Source organism: Elephantulus edwardii, unplaced genomic scaffold, assembly GCF_000299155.1.
Source record: "Elephantulus edwardii isolate Elephantulus edwardi_28Jun2011 unplaced genomic scaffold, EleEdw1.0 scaffold00120, whole genome shotgun sequence".
Taxonomy (NCBI): Eukaryota; Metazoa; Chordata; class Mammalia; order Macroscelidea; family Macroscelididae; genus Elephantulus; species Elephantulus edwardii.
Genome location: NW_006399870.1, coordinates 6,087,446 through 6,096,064, shown reverse-complemented (window position 1 = coordinate 6,096,064; position 8,619 = coordinate 6,087,446).

The window sequence follows — 8,619 nt, the reverse complement described above, 5'->3', positions numbered from 1 at the left end:
CGCCTCTCGGATAATCTGCTCTGCATACAGGTTGAAAAGGTATGGAGACAGGATGCATCCCTGGCGTACACCCTTCCCAATTTTGAACCATGCAGAAAGGAGTAGCATAGAAAAATTAACAGAAATGAGAACTACAGGGAAGAAGTGGTAAAGGTGTTATTACATTATTGGTATTTTAATTAATACTATAGAATCCAATGACAGGGCTCTAGTGGCCTAGTGACAAGAAGGTGAGCTGCATTGTCGTACTAAAGGCATGGGGTTTGAGGCCACCAGCTGCTCAGTGTGAGAAGGATGGGCAATCTCCTGTCATGTTTCTCTGAAAACCTGCTGGAGGGTCAGCTGTGGAGGATTAGCAATGGATCAGTTCCAAGTCTATGATACACAAGAAAAACATAGAATGATGAATATGAATGTTTTTGTAAACTTTCACTCAAATCACGGTACAAAATATATTAAAAAATTAAAAATAGGAAGCAAAATTGAATTATTCTTCTTCCCTGTAGGACATTGGTGATACAAATGATACATTCCCGGGTTCTATATACAGGTCTCCAGAGAGTGCCAGAACCATGGGGAACTAAATAATAATAATAATCAAAATCAACATTAGACATGCATTTGTGACTTGAGTCTGGAAAACTCATCTAAGCACAGTTCTAAGTGATAGCAGCGTGCTAATTGGGGATTTCCCAATGGGAACTGTATGGTGTCATACACACTTAATCTCTTAAATTGGAACCAGGGCCTTTTCATGATCAGTTTCTTGATTCATGATATGCCACCTCTCCTTATTGTCCATAAATGATTTCGATTCCAGAACAAAATACAAATGAGCATCTGAGAAGAAAAACTGGAATAATTAATCAGCAAATAATCATTATAAAAAGTTGTCAAGCATGCAAATACTGGATTTCTAAGCATGTCATATTCATTTCTAAAATAAACAATGCAAGAGCTGTGAGTGTTCTTAATTGGAAAAAAGAAGGAAGTTCATACTATAGAGTCCAGAGAAGGCAGGCTGTGATGGCCAATGAGGAGAGTGCTGTTAATATTCCACTTTCATCATTGATTTACATAGCAAAGGTGTTACATATGTCCCCTGTGACAGTTCCCATTGTGTGTCACTATGTGTGTGATCCTCAGTATAATGTAACTATCATGTATCTTGTAGATTTCAACCTCTGGAATATTAATGAAGGAGCCCTGGTACATTGAAGTATGCTAGTATTAGACTCCTTACTGAACGATTATGGTTCAAGTCCATCAAGAATTGCTTAGAATAGTAATTTATAGCCTCAGAGATTCAGTGGAGAGTTGCCTTGAATTAATAGTAGTGTGTTTGGTTTTGGTTTTTTTATTATAATTATTCAGGATTAGAAACAGTTTTATAATGATATTCTCAGCCTAATCTGATGTAGGAGGAGATCTTGGACTTCTAAACTAGCAATCTCTGACTGCCTTCAATCTTGGAATTATTAACTTCAAAACCAGTCTTCTGACCTTGACCTTGCCGGCTCCATGAATGCTTTTAGAAACTAGTTTGCTGACTTGGTACTTCTTAGACTTTTCAGACATTTTTTTCCCCCTGAAGTCTGATCCACAGATCTGTGGGCAGCCAACTTCTACAACAGCATGAGCCATTTCTCTGAAACATGTGTGTGTGTGTGTGTGTGTGTGTGTGTGTGTGTGTGTGTGTGTGTAGTGTAGTGTAGTGCTTGTGTAGTGGGTAAAGAGTTGTACTACCAAACCAGAGGCTGATGGTTTAAATCTATCATTTGATCATTTACTCTGTGGAAGAAAGATAGGCAGTCTCCTGCTGTGTAATTCATAGCCCTGAAAACCTGCTAGAGGGTCAGCTATGAGTCATTTCTAACTTAACACATAACAACAAGATTACCACACACCCACCCATCATCACAGATTTGTAATAAAATTCGGTGCACATTTTCAATTTGTGAAAGACAGACTTACTTTCTTTGTGTCCTCATCTTCAAAGCATATTTAAGTTAACAGAAACTAAGATACAATGATCTGATTGCTCCTGAGTAGGATTGATAATTGACAGTATTATATTATTTCTTTGTTGTTTTGTTTTTTAAAAAAATTTTCACACATCTAGACCTTTGACAAAAACACCGTCACAGTTTTCTCTGACAAGCGTTTTTGTGTGACGTTGTATTCTCATGAGTACTTTTGCACTTGATTCTGAGTTTTTATAAGAGAAAGAAGGAAGAATGTTCAGAACAAACAGTTAAGTACTGTGCTACCAACCAAATGGTTGGTGGTTTGAACTCACGAGCCAATCTGAGTGAGCCAAGACCTGGCACTCTGCTCCTGAAATATTACAAATGATAGACCTATAGAGTACTTGTAGTCTATCCCAGAGGAAAGCTATGAAACCAACTAAATGGAACACAAGATTGACAATACGTGATAGGGAGAGATTGAAATTCTGTGAGATGCAATGCTTACATTAGTCAAAGCAGACTAGGTTACACTTTTATAACAATGAGCTCACATCCTTCAATATATTAAAAGCAAGCATCTTTCTCATAAATACAGATATCTCTGTTCTACAGTGCATTTACTTTAGACCAAAAGTGGCAATGAAACCTCTCACTGGTAAATTGCAGAAGGCATAGAGTTACATTGCAGATATAATTTCTACTTGTGTTTTATACTTTCAATTATACTCACCATTCATTGGCTAAAGCAAACCATATGACCATTCCTGAATTCTTTATTGAAGGGTGAGTAACCCTTCTATAGAGATATTAAACAAGTGTCCACAGCATCATTACCATATCCCACAGGGATATTTAGCTTTCTTCTGTTATGGTAAAGAATTTTTCCATCTTCTTGGTATCTCCCACAAGTGCCGAGTCTGTACACAAAATCTGAGAGCCTTGTCCTCAGCTGAGTACAGCAGTCCCATAGCCATGCCATGCCCTGCTGACTCAGCAAGGGCATCAGCAGAACTTCAGCTTTCTGTAGGATATTTGTTATCTGGTTTCTTTACATAGTTTTGAAGGTAAGACAGGGATGTCTTGCATGAATCCTTTGGGAATCCCTTGTTTCGCCAGACTCTTTCCTTTTTTTATTTCAACTGCAACTTTAGTCACCTTACTGTCAATTATATTCAGATCTGCGCAGAACAGGAGGAAGAGAGAGTGTTTGCAAACTATCCAGGCTGCATGAAAAGGTGCAGAGTAGAGTAGAAGTTGAGAGGCATGAAAGAGTACTACAGTCCCTATGTCACAAAGATCCCAAGGGGCTGGATGGTTGGTACTCTGTGTAGGTATGTTAGGACTGATAAGTTTCTGTTTACTTTGTTCTTTACTTGTTAAAGATGGTGTTGTGAGATTTTTGTCAACATGAAGGAAGATGAAATTGTTGAGTTACAGCATCTGTAGTCCATGTTCTCTCGCGGGGAAGAGAAGAGTTCCATGTTTCAATTTCTCTTGTCTTGTCTGACAGACTTATAAAAATTATCTGCCTTCAGTAATTATTTACAATTTAGACAGAAATGAGAATTTAGACAGAGGCGGTATCTATGTACCACGGTGCATAGGATCTCACGTAACGCTGGCTATCCCAAGATGGATAGGAAATATTAAGAGTCACAAATCTCAGGGTAATAGTAATTGTAGAAAACTCTACAGGTAGAGCCAAAAGGAAAGCAAGGAAAGCGGTATAATCTAAGTGGCTAAACAAGTATATGTACATATATACATTCTTCTATGGACTTTGCTGAAGGCACATACATTTGCTTTTGTCTTGTTAGTCAGGAATGAATTTGTTTTCTAAATGTGTGTATTGCACATCACAGTAGAAGTAAACTCAGAAACAGAAAACTAGTGTTCAAGTTTGACTCTGTAACTAGTTTTATGACTGTAACTACTGCCATTTGCAACCTCCTTTGCAACTTTGTTTGCAATTCTATAAAATGGTGTCAATAACGGTTTTCCTATATCATCAGGTTGTCGTGAAGATAAAAGCATAAAATGAGCTATGAGGTGAATACCTTGTTGTTTTTACAATATAAAGTGATATTCGTAATAATTTTTTTAAACCATAAACATTTGTCACTTTATCTTACTGTGGCAGCTTGTGTATTCCTATGATTCTGGGAGCCGGGCCACAGTGATTTCAAATATCAGCAAGGTTAGCCATCTTGGACAGGTTTCAGTAGAACTTCCATACCAAGACAAATGAGCAAGAAAGGCTTGGTGACCTACTTCTGAAAATCAGCTGATGAAACCGTACAGGTGACCGTAGAACACTGTCTAATGCAGTGCTGAAAAATGAGCTCCTAGGTTGGAAAGCTCTCAAAATGCATAGTGACCTCAGCAATGTGCTTGAGTGCATCATCAACTACAGAGACAGCCCAAGAGCTACAAATTCTTTATTTTCTTGTACTTGGGCTGGCCAGAGTTGAAACAGATTTGACCACAACTGACAAAAATGGGTTTTTATTGGGGGGGGGATGTTTTGTTTTTAATTTATTTTAATGAAAGTTTACAGAGACTTTGATTTCCATTCATTCATTGTTGCACTTTTCTTTCTGCCCACCCCTCCCTCCAGTTAGCTTTTATCTTTGAAAAGTAAAAGAAAAAATTATTTCATTATTTTCCAAACCCTCCCCTGAAGTCCATTCCACTATGCTATCTTCATTCTGGACTCTTGCCATAACAATAATATCTAATCATATCTGAATGTTTGTTCTTAGTTTATTTCTTGTGATTATGTTTAGTTTACAAGTCTGGCAGCTATTTTTATTTTAGGTGATAACCACTCTAGACAGAGGCCACCCTTGCCTTATGACACATAATACAAATCAGAGTGTGATTGTATTCCTGAGCTACTGGTTTATAAAATACCCTCAGACTTTTGAGTTAAATTGAGGCTGAATTGTTCCATAATGGCAATAGGATGAAAACTATCTCCACTGTGTTCACTATTCTTACACTGTTCAAAGAAAATTAGTAAATACACAACAGAATTAAAATTTCTAGCAATTCTCAAAAAATTAAAAGATTGGACAATATAGGATTCACATTTCTATATGGCATTCATCTGTAGCATGTATTAAATTTAAGATGTCCATGGTTTAAATTATAATCTGCTGCAGTAGTTGAGGATATGGACCTAGACTTGAGTGTAAGAAAACTGAAGTATCCTCAAAGATAGATGGTTTCAGGAAAGAATCCTTGGCACAATTGTAATTATAAAAATGTCACTACTATCAAAGCAGAGGGAAACTTATGTATGGAAGGATGACCTGGGATGTTGGGGTTAACAAGCCAGAAGGTTCAGGATTTGGTTAGAAGAAAAATTCACTTGACATATTACACCTTCAAGTTTTGTACTAGGGATAATCTGGATATCTGTTATGCTGAGCACTCTAACACTGATCCATCTAATGGGAGAATGGTTACCCATGACGGACAGTGTTTGGTGGAGCTCCCAGATTAAAATAAGCTTGGAAGCAGGAGTGGCATTCACTTCCAAAGTAGCTTGCCTCTGGAAACTCTATGAACTTGGAAAAACTATGAAAGTTATACAAGTGTTCAGGTCTTTCGTTCATAGGGTCACTGTGAGTAGTCTACAGCTCAACGGCACTTAACAACAACAACAACAATGGACATTTGAAGGTATGTACAGATAATTGTAGGAAAGATTATTGTTTATGTCTCATTTATCTTTTTATTCTTACACACAAATTCAGCTGTTGAAACGTTTTTTGGTTTTTTGTTTTGTTTTTTTTTTAACATCTGATGTATGTTAGGTGGTGTTAATGTAGCAGTTAATACGATACATAGATTTTTTGCCTTTGTTGTTGTTGTTGATTGCCTTTGAGTCAAGCACGGCTCATAGCAACCCCATGAAAAAAAGGCCTGAAGCCCCTCTACAACCATTGACATTTATCAAATTTTATCAAGTTTCCGGAGGCATGTTAATTTGGTGGCCTTAAAGGCAAAGGTATGTCATAACAACAACATACCTAAAGGCCTTTAAGGCGTCACAATTTAGTGGAAGGAGAAATCATTAAACAGTTATAATCCAGAGTGATTGTTTAAATAAAAACGAACACAAGATATGATGTGAAGCAAACTGTAGGCCCCATGAGGGTAGGGACTGTGTCCCCAGAATAGACTTGACAATCATGGGCTTTCCATACTGAAGAAAAAATAACACCTGCTAGGACGAACAGCTTCTTAAACAAATATATCGAATATTTCTCACAATTTACTGTGTCTGGTGTTATTGGTACAGCAAAGATTAAGACACAGTTTATATTCTGGGAGCATCATAAGCAGCGAATCCTTCTCTCAAGTCATCAAGTGCTCATTATGGTGAAGTCTTTATATGCACAAACTTTCCTAGTGACCAAGTGGAGGAGGTGTGAGGATAGTTGTGTTCCTGTTGTTCAACAGCAGTTACTTTCGTATGTAAGGATGTTCTTTGACTTTGAAGAGCTCATAGTCCTTAGCAATTCCTTTTTTTTTCTGTTTTTCAACCTTATGAATTTGCTTTGCGTTTTCTCTGAACACAATTTTAGAAGTTATCTCCCCTTCTCCCTCCCTCTTCCTCTTTCCCTTTCCCTCTGGCTCTCAATGTTTTTGAGTTGAAATAGATTCATATCTGACCATTCAGTGGATTTCTAAGTAAATCACAAGGGAAGCGATTACCCATCTTTCCCCCTTCAGAGCCACTCATGGATTCCGGCTCTTAGGCGTGTCCTTTTTGCTGGTAGCATAAGTCCTTAAGGAATATGTTGTTAGGTGCCATTGAGTCACCATTGACTGATAGCGACCCTATGTGTAATAGCTCTGAACCAATCTTGAGCCAATCTCATCATCTCCGACAGACCTAAACCCATTTCTACAGTCACTGAATCAATCCTCATCCTGGGTCTTCCCTCTCCTGGGCTGTCCCTCCACCCTTTCAAGCATGATGTCCTTCTCCAAGACTGGTCCTTCCTGGTCATGTGCTCAAATTCTGTGAGACAGAGCTTCAGAATCTTTGCCTCCATGGAGCAGCTTGAGTTCACCCTCTCCAGGACTGACCTGTTTGCTCTCCTGATAATTCAATACTCTTCTCCTGCTCTACAACTCAAAGGCATCATTCCTTCATCTATCATCCTTAGACATTGTTCAGCTCTCTGAGGCACAGAAAGCAGTTGTGAATACCATGGCCTGAATCATGTGTACCACAGTCTCCATACAGACATAGTTGCTCTTCAGTAATTTAGGGAGGTCTCTGATAGCAGGTTTTCCCAATGTAAGTCATCTTTTCATTTCCTGACTGCTGGTGCCAACAGTGTTGATTGTTAAACCAGGCAAACTGAAGTTTTTAGCAATTTCAGTCTCTTCCCCATCTGTCATGAAGCTGCCAATTGGATCAGGGGTGAGAATCTTTATCTTCTTGATGTTGAGCTTCAGTCCTTGACTTTCTGCAGCAAACACCTCATGTCCTCCTCAGATTCAGCAAGCATGGTTGTGTCATCTGTATGACTAAAGTTGTTGATAAGTCTTCCTCCAATCCTAATGCCACGTGCTTCCTCATAGAGCTCAGTCTCCTGGATGATCTGTTCCACATAGACTGATTGATGTATGCATCCCTGACACACACCTTTCCTAACCCTGAATTATAAACCAGAATGCCATTGATTCATGAAGGCAGAAATGAGGGGCAAATGACACAGCACTTAAAAGTAGATTTGAAAAAAACAACAGAAAAATAGATTTGCTTTCTTTTTTAAAAAAAAGCAGAAAGATTCATAATAATCAGAGCTGAATATATGTAGCTCAGAAAGTTTATAAATCAGGAATTATTCAGAATATACTGTTTAGAGGTCTCAGATTTTGTAACATATTTTAAACTAACTTCTTGCTGATTTCAATGGTTAGTGTGCCTTTCCTTTTCTTAGCTGCTTTCACTATTGAAATCACCCTCTCATGGTCTTGAATCTCCAAATATTTCAGCACTAGCATAGAAGGGAAAGTTCAATCTAATGTAAAAGTTCTCAACCTAACCCACATATTATTTACACTTAGCTAATATAGAGAAGTGTCACTGTCTTCTCTAATTTTGCAATGATTGCATTAAAAGGAAAAATAATACCTGCAGTTCAAATGAGTGGGCACAATTGCTCCCTCTCAAATTTCTTTTCACTGTTTTTATTGCTGCAACCCCAGATGTAACCTTATATTTAAAACCCATTGCTTCTCTTTCAATCTAGTATTTCTGTGTGATGTGGTTAAATCTTATTTGTTAATAATATCACAAAACCCAGATGTTTTTAAGATGGACTAGTGATTTGGAACAAGTAATTTAACCTTTCTTGTTTCTCTGCTTTCAGCTAAGATCCATCTGACATCAGCTACAATATCCCTAGTACCACGACCCCTTCTAAACCCGGCCTGGACTTCTGGCAGTTCTCTGCTGATGTACTGTTCCAGTCGTTTTTGGATAATCTTCAGTAGAATCTTGCTTGCATGTGAAGTCAATGCTATTGTTCTGTAGTTTCCACACTCAGTTGGGTCACCCTTCTTTGGAATGGGAACAAATATAGATCTCTTCCAGTCAGTTGGCCAAGTGTTTGTTCTCCAG